Source organism: Euprymna scolopes, chromosome 2, assembly GCF_053919585.1.
Source record: "Euprymna scolopes isolate OS-2025 chromosome 2, ASM5391958v1, whole genome shotgun sequence".
Classification (NCBI taxonomy): Eukaryota; Metazoa; Mollusca; class Cephalopoda; order Sepiida; family Sepiolidae; genus Euprymna; species Euprymna scolopes.
The window spans coordinates 54,066,632-54,085,781 of record NC_136483.1 but is presented as its reverse complement, the minus strand read 5'-3'; the positions used below and the strand labels follow the sequence as shown (position 1 = coordinate 54,085,781).

Genomic DNA, 19,150 nt, shown 5'->3' with positions numbered 1-19,150 from the left:
TAAGTATTCTAAAGCCATATTAAAAATTCCAGCGAGTACTATAAGACAGCAAACATAATAAAAAATAAAAAAGAGGCAATAACATACTGAGACAACTAACTGATTAGCAGGAACAATGAACCAAATTACTATTGAAGATGAAATCTGTACGTTTTGATTTTTGTTAACTGGCCTAAAATGCTAGAATAGCCCGTACACAGGGGATCATTTTACATTAAATTTTATAGATAGAGGATTAAATGGAGAAATGCCTCTCCACCAGGGTAGGAAATTCATCTTTATTTCGGAATTTTTTTACCGTTGGCCATTCACACCTTTGAAACATGTTTGTTTATGCATGTGAAATAAGCTTTTATTCTCTAGCGATGGAAAGTGGATTTTTCTAGCCATATTCGAGAGTATGTATTATAAATTTATATCGGAGTATTGTTTTTAAAAAATAAATGCCTAAAGATTAAGCATCAATTTAAATTTCATATCGAACAATTATAAAAGTCAGAAATAATCTCAGATGAGAAAAGAGAGGTATAAAACTATTTTTATAAATATTTGTGAGGGCGTTTTGACAAGTGATGTACCTTAAATCATTTGGGAGGAAAAACACATACGTAGGATTTAAGCAGCTTTTTATATATTTCACATATATACATATATATATATATATATAATCTGTCTCCCTATCAAAACTCATATGTATCATATTAACGCGCGCATATTCATCTATCACTTCTGTTAAAAAAGAATGGTTCGTCATCTGTCAGTTTGAAATCACACCTCAGAGAACAAGCATAAAATGCTAAAGTTTTTAAAGGAGAAAAGATTGTAATTTTTATGATTCGTTCATCTTGTCACCCATATATATGATTTGATGATGAAATAAAATATTTTGGGGAAAAAATTGCGAATAGATTCTTTAAATATAAAGGAAATCTTAACAAATTTGCAAACAAAGGTATAAAACTTTATAAAACATATTTATATAGTTTTTTTTTTATAATATACATTTTATATGCTAGCAAAATTATGCTCCCCGAAGTTGAATATTTTTCCTTGGTTAAAAGGATGATATCATAGTTTTAATATCTCCCTCTTAGTTCGTTAAGAGATCATCATCTATAATCACCAGACACAAAAGATGCTGAACGTTCAGATCGCCCGCAGTTGTCCATAAAATGCGTTTTGGCAAATCGTAAATTAAAATTGCCTTCAAATATCTTCAACTCTTCTGCTATCTCACACAGTGTATTTATTATTTTACATCAGAATTTATTAATGATAAAGCTGTGTTCAAAATGGTTGTCGCCTTTGCTACACATTGCACATTCAATGAAAAAAAAAAACAATGCTTTAACGATTTACTGCATTGTTTGCAACCACGTCAATGCAACAAAAATTTTTTACGACCATTTATAACAATGGATATAACATAGCTCCAGAATGACGTGGTGGATCCAATTTGGTAGTTAGCTGAGTGTACAGTAGCAAGTGAAAGCCATTCAAAGCAACTAAATATACAAACATGAGTAGGCAAGATTTTGGTCTCAATATTTTGGAATACACAAGGTATTTTGTAGATCAATTACACTGAGAAAGCAAGAACCATCAATGGCGAATATTATATAGAATTACTGGTGCGTTTTAAGGAAAAAAATCGTTAAAATGATCATAAACGGTAAAGAGTACTTTACTTTTTTTTTCGAGACAAGACAACATGTCACAAGTGCAATAATGGCAAAGCTACATAAATTGCATTTTTAATTGCTTCTTAAACTACCCTATGCCCCAGATCCGACTCAACGACTACTGCCTGTTCACTGACCTCAAAAGAAAGCTCCAGGGATTTTCTTCATTAAAGCCGAGCTTGGGGCATATTCTGAGGTCAAAGACTAACCATCCCACAAAAGAGTATTGAATTGTTAGTGAAACGTTGGAATTAGTCTCTCTCAATGATGGTAAACTATGTTTGTGATTCAAGTCGAGTTTTGTTTAAAAGTTGTGATTTTATTAATTAAGAACAAAACCTATTGTGTGAACTGTTTACTTTACTCTTTTTTTTCTGAAATTTATAATTATTCTCAGAAAAAAATCTATATCACAGCTGTTTTCAAATTATGTATTTTATGTTATTGAAGCATATAGAAAAATAAGTCTTAGTGGAAACAAACGTTTACGTACTCATCATAATAGACATGTAAAACAATGTAGGTACATGTGTGTATGATTTTTAAAAGGTATACACACAAATCTTTACGTACCTTTAATGAAATAGAGATGTAGTCAATCTCAGTATTCGGCATGTTTTTAAAAAATATATATTAATCTGCTTTTTTTTTCTCATCGAAAATTGGCGGTTATTAATGGTGCCACTCCTTATTCAAATCTATTTCTTTTACCATAATTTCAACAACCGTCGACTTGAGTATATTCTATTTAAATACATGTTTGTAAGTTTTTATGTATCAATTTGGTCATTTTTGGAGAAACTTGTTTTCTTATGGTTTGGTTTTTATCTCGGAATAAAAACACAATAATTAAATCTACAAAAAGGTTTATATAATTCATTCCATTTGTATATAGAAAAATATTTTTGAAACTTCAGGGAATGATATATATATATATAAAACACACACACACATATATATATATATATATATATATATATATATATATGTGTGTGTGTGTATGTGTAGAGATGGGAAGAAGATTATTGTGAATATGAAAATGCCAGATTGGTCTCCAAAGGATATAATTTAATGAGCTAGGAGGCCGTAGAAAAAAAGTTTGGTAGATGCTTATCATATAAAAGAAAACAGTGGAATTATTGTTGTTCATTTGCACTTTTTATATTCATGCTAAAAAATGTTTGAAATTGAACATTGAATTCTGTTCGTACACATATATGCATTTTACACAAAAAAGGCGAGTTTAAATCATATGGAAATATATCGTATAAAGAACATTGTGCCACTTTATAAATTGCTTCCGTTTTCACAACGTTTTGGTCGTTGTACTCTTCAGAACATTACTATAACAACTAGAATGAGTAGCTAGTGGGAGAGTATAACGATTAGAAATATTTTTGCTATCTTTTCACTGTATATTTATGAAACACGGACTATTTATGAGATGAAACACAAAATATTTATGAGATGAGGTATTATTGAATAAACACAAAAACTGCATATACAAAATGGATAATGTCGATTCAACGAGTTTATTTGTTAGTCAGATTCAAAGCAATGACCTAACTCTATTAGGTAGATTTCAGAACAAATCAACAAATGTTCAACCTGAATTCGTATTTGATATTCCCATGACACTTCCTTTTTTAAATTCCATTTTCACCCCAAACAAGGCACAGTGCCACTGTGATGTATGGGACTACTATTGAGGACATAAGTTGCAGGGATACTATGCAGGGAGTTGAACAGCGAGATATCTGTTCACATTACACTTGAACTTCTGCATGTCAGTACACTTAGGAAAGCAGAATCCCCGAAAGGTGTTCCAAAGTCTATCAGTTCTGGGGAAGAAACTATTAGAGTAGAAAGCTTTCTTACATCTAGGGATCTCTACTGTGTAGGGGTGGGATTTTGCTGCTTGTCGGGTTTCTCAGGGGTATTTACGACGTAGGGTTTGTCGAGGGTATTACAAGTAGGGCTTGTAGTTCGTCAGAGCATTCACCATTAAAATACTTGTAGAATAGGCAGAGGAATGCAACATTACGTCGATGGGACAGAGGTTGAAGCTTAGTTTGTGTTGGGAAGAACACGAACTCGCAGGTATGAATGAATTAAAATTATTTTAACAAAGTTTATATTTTTCTTGTTAAATAACAAGCAAAAGTAAAACAAAATTTGAATATATTACAACTTTGATAAATATTCAGAGCATGTTCAGATTATTAATGAATATATGCTAATGCTTTTTTCTCTCTTTGTTTTGTAGCTTTCAAGTTCATACCGGTGAGTAATCAACATTGTCATATTTATATAATACGAACATATTTATATAAAACCAACATTGTTATAGAAACCTAACATTGTTAAATAAACCCAAATCGTTATATAATGCTGACGTAGGTGTGCACTACTAACATTCTTATATAAAAATACAAAGAGTATAAACGATGCTGTAATTCTTGTAATTACTAAGCGTCCTAAATATTCTAAGTTTTATGTAAGTTGCGCTATATATTCCTCAATAATTGTATAAATTATGTTGATTATATATTTTTTGGCTAAAAGATTAATTGTAATTTCAGCTCTTCAAGTAATTGCTTGTGGTTTCTTAAATGATGTTATACTTTTAATAATCTTTGTTGCTTTGTTTATATTTTCATCGTTTAAGAATTTAAATAACATTTTCATAAAATTTATGCAAAAAAAAACAAAAAACAAAAAAAACTATCGCTTATATACTTAAGAATAGTTCAATTACACAATCCATAATACCCGGCAATTTGATTTCAGATAAGCTACAGATTGTAATATATTTCTGTACATACCATTTTCATAATTTATAGAGAAAATGCCACTAATGTCATTTCTTGTGATAGAAAAAATACTACAAATGATTTTTGTTTTTTATATTGAAGACCTTCCTCGTAAAATAGACATTTTATATTTATTTTATTACTAAGAGTCACATATTTTACAAAATTAGAAAGAAATCCCTATATATATATATATAATCTGAGGTTATTGTTTTTCAGGAGTTAAGTAACCAATGAAGTTTAACGAGATCAGAAAATGTAACCTTCATTAAAAGAAAAAAAAAATCTTGCTTTTCTGTTTAGAATAAAGTTGTACTTCTTCATTAAATTGTTAAAAAAATAATAAAAGGGTGCTCAATACCGAAATAGAGCAGAGTATACTCCTTATTTATTTTTACATAAGCAGTAATATGTTACTACACAGAAAGTTTGCAAACTTTGCTTGCGTATAAGCTGTATCGCCTGAAGAGGTCTCTAGTTATACGTAACTAGCTGATAGAAACATGCTCATAACTGTGTAGCAACATGTTACTGCTTATGTAAAAACAAATAAAGATATATAAATATATATATTTATTGGATAACGTGAGTGTGCTTTTGTATTAATTTTTTAATTTTTTTTTTCTGCTATATAAATTTATATATTAAATTAATAAGTTATTTTAAAATGAACAAATATCAGCAGACCCTCACTGCAATAGTTTTATTTTTTGCAATATTATTTTTTTTCAAATGAAATATAATCTGAGAAACATAACAGAGATATTGATGTTATCAACAGATACTGCATTTTAATCCTATGTTTAATTAATGCTATGAAACAATGTCATATTCAACATTACTGTGATTTAAATATAAAATTAAATTTTTTTATATATAAGAAAAATTACTCTCGTTTTTATGTGACTGGTACAATATGCCAATAGAAAAACATTCTTAAAATGCTGAATTCTAAATAACATTAATAAGATATAAAACGTTGAGCTGATTTTAATAAGCATGTTCTATTATGGGGAATGTTGAGGCTGTGGTTATTTTTGGAACTGTCTTTTTGGACCTCCCTCCCTTATATATGTAATTAAGTCTAGTTTAATGTGATAAAAATATTTTTTTAACAATTTAATGAAGAAGTACAACTTTATTCTAAACAGAAAAGCAAGATTTCTTCTCTTTTTATGAAGGTTACATTTTCTGATCTCGGTTAAGATCACGTGTGAAGTTTTACTCCACTTTTCAAACTAGATAGTGGTAACAAAATTATAGTAGGTTCTTTATGCAACTGACCACAGCTGGGCTTTTAACCCTCGAATATTCTGATTTTTGGTTGCTGAAGTTGATGGTGATAAGGGGACAGGGAACTTTTTATCAAGGCTTGGTAGCTGATCCTATTCTTTTAGGGCGACTGCAGCCTTCCTTGAATCTATCGGTTTCTTTGGAAAAATTCTCATGACCTGACCACCGTGTTCTCCAGACCTTAACCCCATTGAATATCTCTGATCTGCCATTTCCAAAGGAGAGAAGGTTTACACTATTACTTACCTCTTCCTGCCTGGTGTATCAACGGGTGGAGGGGCCTTTTTTTATTCTAGATGCCGGCCTGCCAGTTTGTAGATTTATTTTTACTCATTGTTTTTTATTAGTTAGTTCCTCATTATTTACTGCTTATTTGGGATTAGAAGCTACCCTCGATTAATAGAGGGGTATACCTATTCGCAGTCTGAGAGACGTACTGGATGGCTTGAAGAGACAGCACACCATGTTTTTGAATATTTGGTCAAGGTTTACTTCTGATGGAAAATATCCTTATGCCAGCGTCTCTGACAAACCTCTGTATAGAGTGACCGAAGACAGAGGACGGTATTTAGTAGGCATTCAATTTCTCAGGACCGAGTGGATCTCCATATACATTCTTAATTGTTAAATATCTTCTTTCTTGCTGATATCCTAACTGTTGTAAAGTGTGATTATGATATTTATCCAAGCTGTTTGTTGTACTTTGATTGTGAAAGATTCTCTAGACACAACCATCCAACTTTTGTTATCCTCGTTAATATTGAGAGAAATATTCAATTGTCACAGAAGATTCAGATATGTCATCGCTATGTTCATTCGTAGCGGTGGCCAACCTGAATACAAAATGCTTGTAATGTTGTTACTACCTATATCTTTGTCATTGATAATATGTAGAGTCATATAGGAGATCAATCTGTAATCCCTTTACTCTGTATTCTTCACTTTATACCCAAGAGCTTTCGATGTTAAAATAGGTTTTTTGATGTATTGTAATTATTTTTTCATAACCTTGAAACAAACGTTAAAGGTTAAGTCTTTTTTTATTTGGAAGAACACACAACTCTCTCTCTCTCTCTCTCTATATATATATATATATATATATATATATAAATAAACTGTGTCAATCGCTTTATTGCAGATTAGTAAAATATCAATATTTCACTAAATATACGCAATATAAAAATGAAAATTGTATCATCAAATGACTGTTTCAAGGTTAGTTACTTCCCAAAATTTTATTCAAATCCATGCGATATTCACGAAGTTATGACATTTTATTTATTATCAAGTAATTTATACTGTCCATTGCTTTATTGCAGGTCTTTTAAAATGACAAAAAAGGGGCGATTAATGGTTAAAGTAAAGAATTGTTGCTGGACTCGAAGAAGGATTGTCCATCAAAGATTTAGCTATGGAGCTGGAAAGCAATCCAAGAACTTTGGCTTCATTTGTGAACAATATCAACACCAATACAAAAAAGATAAGGGCATCAGGAGAAACCTTTCACATCGTGATATTCGGATATTTCATAGGAAAGTCAACCGAAATCCAAACAGCACCAATGCTTCCATTTTTGCAAGAGTTGGAATCGCTCCAAGATCCAGACAGGCCCGATATAATGTGTTGAATGAGATGGCAAGGAACATCAAAACTATTCTAAGGCCTCCATTGAGCAAGCAACATAGAGAATAACGAAAGGCTTGGGCACAGAATTACATGAAAATGGATTTCTCACATGTCCTATTTACAGATGAGACTCGTACTACTTTTGACGATCCGGATGGATGGGCCAAAATTTGGAACTCAAACGAAATTCCAACCACTTACAGAGTTCATCGCCAACGAGGAGGTGGAGTCATCATGTTTTGGGAGGGAATCATTAGGGATAAGTTGGTTGGACAATTCTAAGTTCCAGAGGGTGTAAAACTTATCAGCAATGCGTACACGGCCATTTTGGATAGCCATTTGTCACCATGGCTAGATGACCTACCATTGTCACGTTGCTTTCAGATGATTTTTTATGCATGACAATGCACCAGCCCATTCTGTTAGAGCGACTGTAGCCTTCCTTGAATCTATGGGCTTCTTTGGAGAAACTTTCATGACCTGGCCACCGTGTTCTCCAGACCTTAACTCCATTGAATATCTCTGGTCAATATTAAAAAGAGAAGATTATGAGGGAGGAGAGCAATTTACTATTTATTTAAGGATGTCTTGTGGAGAACATAGTTGATATTGCTAGAGCCATAACTCCTTTTTGAGATCAAACAATTGACTTCATCGGGGGACAAAAGGTTGTTTTACGTTATTTAAAAATGGTGTATATGTCGATAAATAATTCATCTATTCAAGGCTTAGTACCTAGGATGTGCTTTTTCTCTTTATTCTTTGACAGAAAAATATAATAAAAAATAAAGTTCGCATGATAAAACATTATATTTTTGTCATAAAACAACATTTTAAGAGACCCACAATAAAGCGATGGACAGTGAAAATTCCACGGTAAAGAATAAAATATCATAACTTCGTGAATCTCGCATAAATTTGAATAACATTTGGGAAATAACTAATCTTAAAGCAGTCGTTTGATGATATAACTTTCATTTTGTTGTAATGTATATTTAGTGAAATATCAATATTTTACTAATCTGCAATATATATATATATATATATATATATATATATATAAAATAAAAATTACAATTAAATTTACAAAAATGATCCAAGATGGTAAAACTAAAGTATATTATGAATATTAAAGAATTAATCTCAACCAGATGTAAAAGCTCAATAAAACCAAATAGGAGATAGAGCTTATAATAAGAGCAAATAGTTAATAAACCATGTTAAAAAACACTTTGAAAAAGAGTTAAAAACATATTTAATCTGAAAAAGAAACACTTAAAAAGTGGACAGTCCTTAATCCGTGGAGTTTCGAAGAAATACTTTCCTTCTCATCAGAGGGTAGGAATTAGCAAAATGCGAGATCGGATTTTGCATACAAAAGTATTTGATGAAACTGCAAGTAAATCAAAGATCTTACTTGATCCCGCATTTTGCTAATTCCTACCCTCTGATGAGAAGGAAAGTATTTCTTCGAAACTCTGCGGATTAAGTGTTTTCTTTCCAGATTAAATATGTTTTTAACTCTTTTTCAAAGTGTTTTTAACGTTTTATTAACTATTTGCTCTTATATATATATATATAAATATATATATATATATATATATATATATATATATATGCTCTAGACATAATAGTAATTTTGTATTTTTAATATTTTGAGGGCATAATTTAAATGTCTTTTCAAGAAAAATTTCACATAATCTCATACAAAAATAATTAAAACCTTTGATTGTTTTTCTTAAGAAATCTAAACATTCATTAGAATTCTGGATGCTGTTGCAGAAGATATAAAATATGTATACCAGATTCCAACAGAATTGGATCATTTACTTCTTTAGTAAAAGGTATGCACTTGCTACCTTGTAATTTTCTATCAGATAAAGGTCACCTCTGTTCAATGAATTTTATAGAATGTGCATTGTGTGTTGAAGTTTGTATTATTTAAGCTGATATATATGTGGCCGTGTTCCTTGTTCTTTTCTCAAACGTGGCGTTCAGCTGATATGCGTTATTTATGCTTTCTTTAGTGTATGATACTAGCAAACTAATACTGATAGCAGAAGCGCTTTTTTTTACATGTTTGAAAGAAATAATTAGTTCTCTCACGAAAGGAATATTGTTTCTTCGACTTACTTTGCAAAATAGGTGGCTGTTTTCTAAAGTTTCAAAGAATTGTATATGGAATATAAGCAATCTGTAGAGATATTTTATCTTTCTTTATGGATTTACATAAAGAAACAGTATTTTTGTCACTGTTGCAAAACAGGTGAATCTGTTTGACGATAAGAGATATTGACTAAATAGACGAGTGATCACTGACAAGCTAGACTAAATTTATATGACATATTGTTTTTGTTGTATAAACATGTTATTCAAGGTTTTTTCCCTCACAAAAAGGTATCTGACATGGATACAAATGACAGTTTGATTAATATGTTTTGTATCAGAAGGTAATTCTAAAGTTTCGTAATAAGTTCAGAACTTTTTGTTTTGAATGCAGCGAATCAATCAGAAGAAAAGGTAAATCTATCAAGAACTATACGTGGAAACTTAAAAGATATTTCACTAAACACTTTTTTGATATTTCACTGTTCGAATACCAAACGGTTCCTACTATAAAGAGAAAGTTGAAACAGAAAATTGTTTAAAAAGCAGAAGGTAGCTAAACTTATTTATTTTCACAATAAATCCCAAGAGACAGTTTAAATAATGGTTTTGAATGTAGTTTATCTTATCTAAGCATTTTTCTCGAAACTGTAGTTCAAGTTTAATTTAAGAAATGGTGCTAATACTAGTCTGAATTCATGACAGATTTTTATCAACGTTCTTCATATAATAAACTAGCAGGAAGACCCAGCGTTGCTTGGGATCGAATGAGAGTATGAACTTGTTCTTTTTCACTATGCTCATAATACAAATTACTTTTTTTTTTACTGCCCCCCCCCCGCCCATTTCGTCTCATTAATTGTTATCAAGGTCCTGTTTATTAATGTCCAATGTCCAATGTCCAATGGAAAATGCACTGGTTTTGACTCGAGAATGTTTGTATATTATAGTTTCCATTAACTAATTTGGTGATTGTTCAAACCCCAAAAGGTGTCATAATGTGGGATTCTATAAAAATAATCAAGTCTAGAGAAAAAAGAATAACTGAAAAATTGCATAGATGATTTCACTTTTGATGTTAGAGACGATATTATGATTAGGATCAAGGATGTCTGTGATTTTTGTTCAGGTCTATTGTCGCTGAGTGGTAGGATTTGATCTTGGATATAATGTGTCATTAAACCTATTTCATGTTCGTTTAAATCCAGTTAAAAAACACGTAGAATCCAGTAATGGTTGATATAGCCTAATAGCAAAGCATCTAGTAAATGGTAAAAAAACATTGAATAGATTATTGACAACAAATTTTTACTCTGTATGCCTTTAAATTCTAAATTGGAATCTATAAAGTATTAAAACCAGAAATAATTTTCAGTTTTAGAACAATTCACAAAAAAACAATTTATGTATTCGGCACTGCGTTCTATGAGGTCAGGTTTTTATGCTAAGTTGATTAAAAAAATCCAAATCTTCTGTCTAAATCAATTTCTGATATCACAAATATGTTATCGATTTGAATAAAACTCGAGCAATAAAAAGAAATATTACAAATATTTGTTTTAATATTAAATTTTTATCTTCTGATTTCTATAAATTGAATAATCAATATTTATATAAATTAAACATTTGCATCATGGCTTATGCTAACATAATGAGTCGACATGTCTTTTTTATTATTACTTGTTTGTATGAAAAGAAAGGACAATGAAATATTTAAAATATACAAAGTATGGAAGTTGTTGTGTTCGTTTGTGTTTGATTCAAAGAAAGCAATTACATTGTAATTTGTATAAATTTGTAAAGCTTTAGTGGAGACAAAAATGCATGAGTATGCAAAGCATCAAACACTGACGAAACTAACCGACTGCACAGAATAAGTTTGTTTTCAGCAAGTCAAAGGATATTTAGTTTGCGGACGTGATTGTAGACAAGTCATGTAACGTATTATTTTTTGTAATTTTGTCTTTTTCCTTTATCAGCTATTTTCTGTAAAAAGATATGATAGCGATTTTTAGCCCTAATTATGAGGCAGGCCTTATTTTTGTTCTCCTGCTATCCTTTAAATCCTATAAAAGGTGTTCAGCGTCTGATTTTTTTTTCTGTATTTATTTATTTTAATGAAAGATAGAAATAGAAATCGCCAATAAATATATTTCTGAAACTAAATGCAAGTGTAGAATTAACTGCTTTCACACTAACATAATTTGATTTTTATGTGTTCTTCATTTATATATGGATTTCTATAATTAAACAAAGGTGTGGAGAGCGAATTTTAGAATTATATATATTTTATACATAAGTGTAATCGATTGTTTTTACTTTGTGGTTCAGTAATAATATGTAAGATAAGAAACAATTTATGGCAATTGAAAGTTAAATAAAATTTATCTGATTATCAAACCAATAAGAAAAAACGTAAAATATAAAGAAAACGATTTAAACCCTGATATTCCTAAGCTTAATGCTTCTCATCAGAAGCGAGGAGAAGATCAAGGTTATATAGATATATATATTAAAAAAATGATATTCAAACATTAGCCTGGAAATAAAATAAAATATACTAGAGGTATATAGAGAAAAAAAATAGAAGAAATATACAAAAGTATAAAAAAATAGAGAGAAATAAAAAATAAAGAGAAAATAGAGGAAGATATATTGAAAAAATAGAGGAAGATATATTGAAAAAAATAGAGGAAGATATATTGAAAAAGAAAAGTACAAAATAGAAAATCATATTCCGCTTGTTCCTTCTTTCGTTAATCCGTACGTTACGCTTTGACAAAGGCAAAATACAATTTTTCAAGGCCACACTGCCTCAATATTGGCCAAATTTGCGAATTTTTATTTTAAAAGGTTAATTTGGCAACCCTGAACCAGAATAAGATTAATCTCTCTTTGATGTAGCTTCGTTTTCGAATATTATTATAATATATCATCATTGTTTAATGGTGTGAGAAAGAACTAGTAATAATTTTGATATTCAGAGGTTAGGGTTTAAAGATTGTCTCGTACTATGTGATTTTATTATTGGTATTGAACTATGTAGTGCAATATTATTTTCTAAATATTTATTAATATTTTAAAATAGGATGGACACTATTTTCATAGAAATATTAATAAACACATATTTGCTGAGTGTTATTTTTTGTTGTTGTTGTTGTTGAAAAAACTATTTTTTGTGCTATACAGAAAAAAATCAGCTTTATCAAAACATTTGTTGATACTTCTCATTCTGTAGAATTTCCACGAGTCTTGCTAGTAGAAAATAACAAATAAAATAATAGTTATAATAACTAGCAGGGACGCCCATTGTTTCCCGGTCATAAAGTATGCTTAAATATAATAATTCAATTCTTGCAGATTTCGTATATATTATTATAGAGTTAATGTTCTATCGATTTCTATATATTATAAAGGTGCGATTTAAAAAAAAATAAAAACATATCCATATGAGTTGGGTGCATTAACTTGAATCGAAATTGAAACCAAAACTTATGAAAAAAAAAATAAATATATAATTTTTTTATATATATAAACTTGAGTTCCTCAAGCTATAATCGAAACCGAAAATTATGAAGAATTCTTGTTAAAATTATTTATGAAAAGAACTGGAATTCCATAACAATTAATTGTGCATCATGAGTAAGTTGCTGGAATCTGTGTTAAATACAGAAGTAATCAACCATCTCAACAAAAATAACCTTCTTGGTGACAATCAATATGGTTTCCGTTCTGCTAGATCTACAGCAGATGTGCTTACAGTTATATCTCATAGGATTAGCAAATCTCTCGACAGAGGCAACCTTTCTAGGGCAATTGCTCTTGACATATCTAAGGGCTTTGGTAGGGTATGGCATAAAGGTTTACTTCATAAGATCTCTAGCTATGGTATAGCTGGAAATGTCTTCACAATTATTAAATCATTTCTTTCTGATAGGTTCATAAGAGTAGTAGTCGAGGGGCAAAAATCAGAAGCTCACAGTATTAATGCCAGTGTCCCTCAGGGGTCCATCCTGGGCCCAACTCTTTTCCTGATCTACATTAATGATCTTCCAAATTACATCCTTACATCATTTGTAGACATTTATGCTGACGACACTACCATTTATGGTAGCACATCTAAGACAGTAAACGACCAAGTTCTCTCCGATTCTCTCTCCTCTGATCTTGAGCACGTAGTACAATGGGGAAAGGAGTAGCTGGTTACTTTTAATGCATCTAAAACCAAGCTTCTCTCTTTACATCATCAACATTCTGATCCACATCTGGCATCAATTGAAATGAATGGCTCTTGTCTTCAGGAGGCCTCAAGTTTTGACAAGCTTTTGGGCTTGACCATTACTCCTGATCTTAAATGGAACACGTACATCAAATATGTTGCCAAAGCCGCTGGAAAAATGGTGGGATCTTTCTATCGATCTGGTAGATATCTCACTGCTGATGCTATTCTCTATCTATATAAGAGCCAGGTACGTCCAAGGATGGAATACTGTTGCCACATCTGGGCAGGAGCTGATAGAAAGGACTTGTCCTGCCTTGATAGAGTTCAAAATAGACTTTGTAGCCTCGTAAGAGATGTCCCTTTCTCTTCCCTGCAACCTCTATCTCACAGAAGAGATGTTGCGAGTTTGTCTCTGATGTATCGTTATTTTGATGGAAAGTGTTCGACTGAGCTTCAATCTATGGTTCCCCCTCGGCAAACTTTCACAAGAAACACTCGTCTAGCTGAAAACAGCATCAATAATTCCCCCCACTCTTTATCTGTGCCTAAACCTAAACGTAGATTCCACGAACAAAGCTTCTTTCTTAGAACTGGACGCCCGTGGAATTGTCTTCCGTTTTCCTGCTTTCCGGCTGACTACAATATGGTTATGTTCAAGTCTAACGTAAATAAGTTCTTGATGAGCCGTTCCATATAAGTTATCAAATTTACCAAATTTTCATTACTAATGATTACTATATTGTCCAATTTCTACTGTACACTCTTTAACCCTTATCCTTGAGTGGCCTCTTGGCCTTGATAATGTGGTGATGCCTATGTAAAAAAAAAAAAAAAACGACAGTCACTCGGATGTAAGCGTCACACACAAAATAAATAATACGCATGCTATTCTATTAATGTATAGATACTGGTTACTTTCATTTTAGAACACGAGTTACATTTAATTAACATAGCAAATAGATCCCCATATCTAAATATCAAACATGATTAACATTTGTTAGGTGGCATTCTCAAGTCGATAGTAATCTTCTTTTTTTTTTTGCAAACCAGATTTATTTTATTTCAAGAGTCCCTACTTTTGTACATGTTTTTATTACTGATTTTACAACACAAATGTTATAATTAAAAATAGGTTTAAGGAAAGTATGGTCAAGGGTAACAAACAACAAATAAATAAATAAATCCAAACGTAGATTCCATGAGCAAAGCTTCTTTTTCAGAACTGCACGCCAGTGGAACTCTCTGCTGATTGCCTGTTTCCCACCTGATTACAACTTGGACGTCTTCAAGTCCAACATAAACTCCTGACAAACCGCCCCCTTAAGTAAGACACTCTATCAAAACCCTCAATACTAATGATTACTACAATACTATCTCATTGATTACTGTACACGCAATAACCCTTATCCCTGAGTGGCCTTCGGGCCTTGATAAGTGTTGACCCCCATGTAAAAAAAAAAAATCTTATTAAGATTTATTTTTCACTAAGCAAAATGATACAATGGTTTTAAAACGAATATATCAATACTAGGCAAATTTTATTTTAAATCAAACATAAAATATTTTTGTAACCATGCTTTAAGAATGTTAGTCTTAGCACAAATGATATTTCAATTTAGTGTGGTGATGGTAGATAAGAATCCATTTGCTTAAAATATGTATTTGAATATAGAAACAGTTGATTCTGAATACAAATTTCTAGATGTATACTTTGAATAATATAGATACATTGTATGCATACACCAACTTCTATTTTAAATGCATTTTGTTCAATAAATATCCATAAATTATGTAAATCTATTGGTTAATTTCTACTGAACACACACTGTCTGACAAGTTTTTTTAACAATAACAGAAGTAATAGGTAAAGAACGTTTTTTGTATAAGAATTGAACCTCGGTCTCTTTATCTATTGATCTAACTGCTGGTAGACATTTCAAAGTAATTTTGTTATTCATCCAGTTGGTACAGATTTTTGGTAACTTGTTCAGATATTTCATCGGAAGAAATAAAGGGAAAAATATCATCAAAATACAACTGTTTTATTTTGCCATTTTTTTTTGTACAACTGCTCATTTCTGTGCATTAGATATTACAAGTTGTTATTGAAAAGAACGGTTATTACACTGCCATGAAAAGTAAGTTTCTTCTGAATGTCCGAGAGATTAATGCTGAATAAATTCTAGTCGTATACAATATTGGAGAGAGAGAGAGAAACAATTTCTCTTATGTGATCTACATATTTCCAAAAGTTTATAACTGCCGTCTCACAAAATTACAACCCTCCACCATCCTCCATCTGTCTGTAATGTGTCCATTTTGGAGAGCGTTTTTCGCCTGATAACCGACAACGACGACTATGATTTGATGACAGACGTCATTTATTACTTTTGGAATATCTTTGCTTTGAACTTGTGAAACTATATCCTCTTGGTTTTGAGCTACAGCTTTTACTGAACACAAAAATGGAACACAAACTTTATTCTCCGTCTAGATCAATTTCAATTAGCGTAATTTATATATAATGCATATATATTATGAAATTTTATGTGGATACATGGAATAATACGGTATCATATTTTATATATCAGTATATTTTGCAGTATTTATTTCAATAGTGCTCACTACGTAAGTAGAGTTAGGTAGTAAGTTATAAAGATTATGTATATAGTTTTCAAGGTTAAAAAACTTTCAAGACTCTCTCTCTCTCTCTCTCTCTATATATATATATATATATATATATATATATATATATATATATATATATATATATATATATATATATAGGCTACACATGATTTTCTGTGTTTTATCTCTGAAAGAATCGTCAGACTAAAATACTAAAATATTTTAGCCTGATCAGATCTTACAGGGATGCACGGAAAATGATATACAGCTTAATTGCTATTGTTTTCATAACTTATATATAAATACCTACTGATATCAATCTCACACATGTTTATACTCATTCTAATGGACGTGTTCAATCATAGGTATGATTAAGAATCGATTCCTGGTCATATTACTATAGTACTGATTTGAAATGAAACTTTATTCTGTAAAAAACCCAGCAGCATTTATGGAGGTAAATGAAATGTGTTGATAGTTGTTGGCAATATCCAAGCCAATTGTTTGCTCCTATCTTTACTAAGCATGTAAAGTAGTGGTTCAAAGGAAAGGGCATAAGTGAGTTGGTGGCAAGTTTAGCCCTACATAGAACTGACTTCCCTGGTGGGGCTTAAACCAGGATTTGCACAATCACCAATGTCTACAAAGCATGACAAAAAGACTGGCATCGAGGTAGTGAGGAAAGTGCTTTCACGTTAGTAAAAGATAATGAGTGCGAAAATCAACTGCAACAAGTTTGGATTGGGAACAGATTCCATCCAGGTCTTGTTTGCTGGATGAATTGGCGAATTCGCATTCTTGAAGTATTGTTCAGATTAAATCTTCAGTAAGAGGTGTAACTCATTCCTCTCTCTTGATTTAATGTGTAGAAAAAATAATACGGTAATTTATTTATCGGAGCAATACCTTTTAAATGTAATACTGTAATTTTTACAATGCCAAATAGAACAAAACTGTCTGTTATACCCCTTCACTTAGCAAAGATAATGCATTAATTTTAACTAGTGGAACCTGTGGAAATTCCACAGGAGACTCATTCATATGTAGCATACTGATGTTGGCATTCTGTAGATATTCAGTGTAAATGGAGACGCTCTAATATTATTGTAGCTTTTTTGTAAAAACTGCAAAAGTATTTATCTAAGCTAGCATGAACGCCCAGCTAAGCCCGTTCATAAAGTACACATAAATATGATATTTTCATTCTTGCAGATTATTATTATAATGGTCTATCTATTTTTATATATTATAAAGTTGCGATTCCAAAAATAAAAAAAAATATATCCATATGACATGGGTGCATTAGCTTGAGTCGAAACCAAAATAAAAATTTATGAGAAAAAAAAATATATATATAAAACTTGTGTTCCTTCAGCCATAATCGAAACCGAAACCGAAACTTATGAAGAAATCTTGATAAAATTATTCATTAAAAAAAAAAAATAGATGACTAAGTGCCATCAGATGAAACCGAAACCAAAACTTATGAGGAATTCTTGATAAAAATATTTATGACAAGAAAAGGAAGTATATAACAATTAAAATACCCCAATGTAAGCGTGACACAGAAAATAACATGCACGCTATCGTATTAATATATAGATACTGACAATTTTATTGCTCCAAGACAACGCCGAGTAAAACAAAATCTTTTTGTTCTCTTTTTCTCACTTAGAAAATATACTACTTTAATATGGGAAGGACTTCACAGCACTGATCTTACCAGTAGTTTTGGCAAAATATGAAGCAAAATGATGTTAATAATAATCATTGATCCCGGACAACACCGAGTAAAACAAATGACATCAGTAAATTTCTAATTTCTTGTCCTCACCCTCTACATAACAATAATAGTAAGATAAATGATGTTGAGAAAGGTAACAGACAGAAGATATCATGCGAACATGATACCATAGAGCTGCTTCCTAGCTGACTATAACTTGGTCATTTTCGAGTCCAATGTAAATGTTTTTGTTGACCTGTCCTCTTAAATAATAAGCCCTACCCAAGTTCCACCATTACTGATCATCATTGAGTTATCTCACCAACTATCTAACACTTATTTACCCTTATTCTTGACTGGCTTCCTGCCTGTGATAAGTGATGATTTTCAAGTAAAAAAAAGTTAGAGTATTACTTTGGTAATTGGCATCATAAAAAGTTTAATCCCAGTGACGGAATGTAGTAGCGTGATATGACTGAAATGAAAACTGAACGAGTTCAAATGAATGAAAATGAACGATTAGCTGCAATTAAATATACTGATATATTTCAGTCACATTGTTGTATATTATAGGATATTATATTAACAGAGTGGTATATTAAAACGTGTCATGTGTGTTATCTAGTGGATGTGAGATATTGTTTTTTTTAACAGACAGATGATAAACGTATAAATTGTATGTATGTTGTTCAGCCAGGAGGACATGATATTGACGTGTAAACTGAGTCATGTTGTATCAGACATATCACGCTGGAATATTTTACAGTTCATATATAAGAATAATATATGCTTCATACCTTTTTTCTTGAAGAGTTCTTCTATCTTCCTGCTGCTCCGTGCAAACCATGAAACGACCAGCAGTATTCAATTGAGACATCTGTTCTTACTTGTGAAACCACAAAACAACACTTTATATTTTTATCATATAAATTTATTACAGTTGTCTCAAATGATTTTCACAGGATCTGCAGTTCGTCTACATTTTCTATTCGTACAGCCTGCTCCCTGGCTATCTGGCTCTTCGCTCTTGGTGGTCAAACTTCAACTCTCTGAATCT

At 31.2% G+C, this 19,150-nt stretch overlaps 1 long non-coding RNA gene across 1 annotated transcript in view; it reads left to right on the top strand.

The window, feature by feature from the left end:
• The window catches only part of LOC145239748 (uncharacterized), a 399,144-nt gene that overhangs the window by 305,665 nt on the left and 74,329 nt on the right, over positions 1–19,150 (top strand). Inside the window, exon 5 of the long non-coding RNA XR_013862374.1 lies at positions 3,949–3,965. This is a non-coding gene — a long non-coding RNA (uncharacterized LOC145239748). The remainder of the gene's footprint in view (positions 1–3,948; positions 3,966–19,150) is intronic.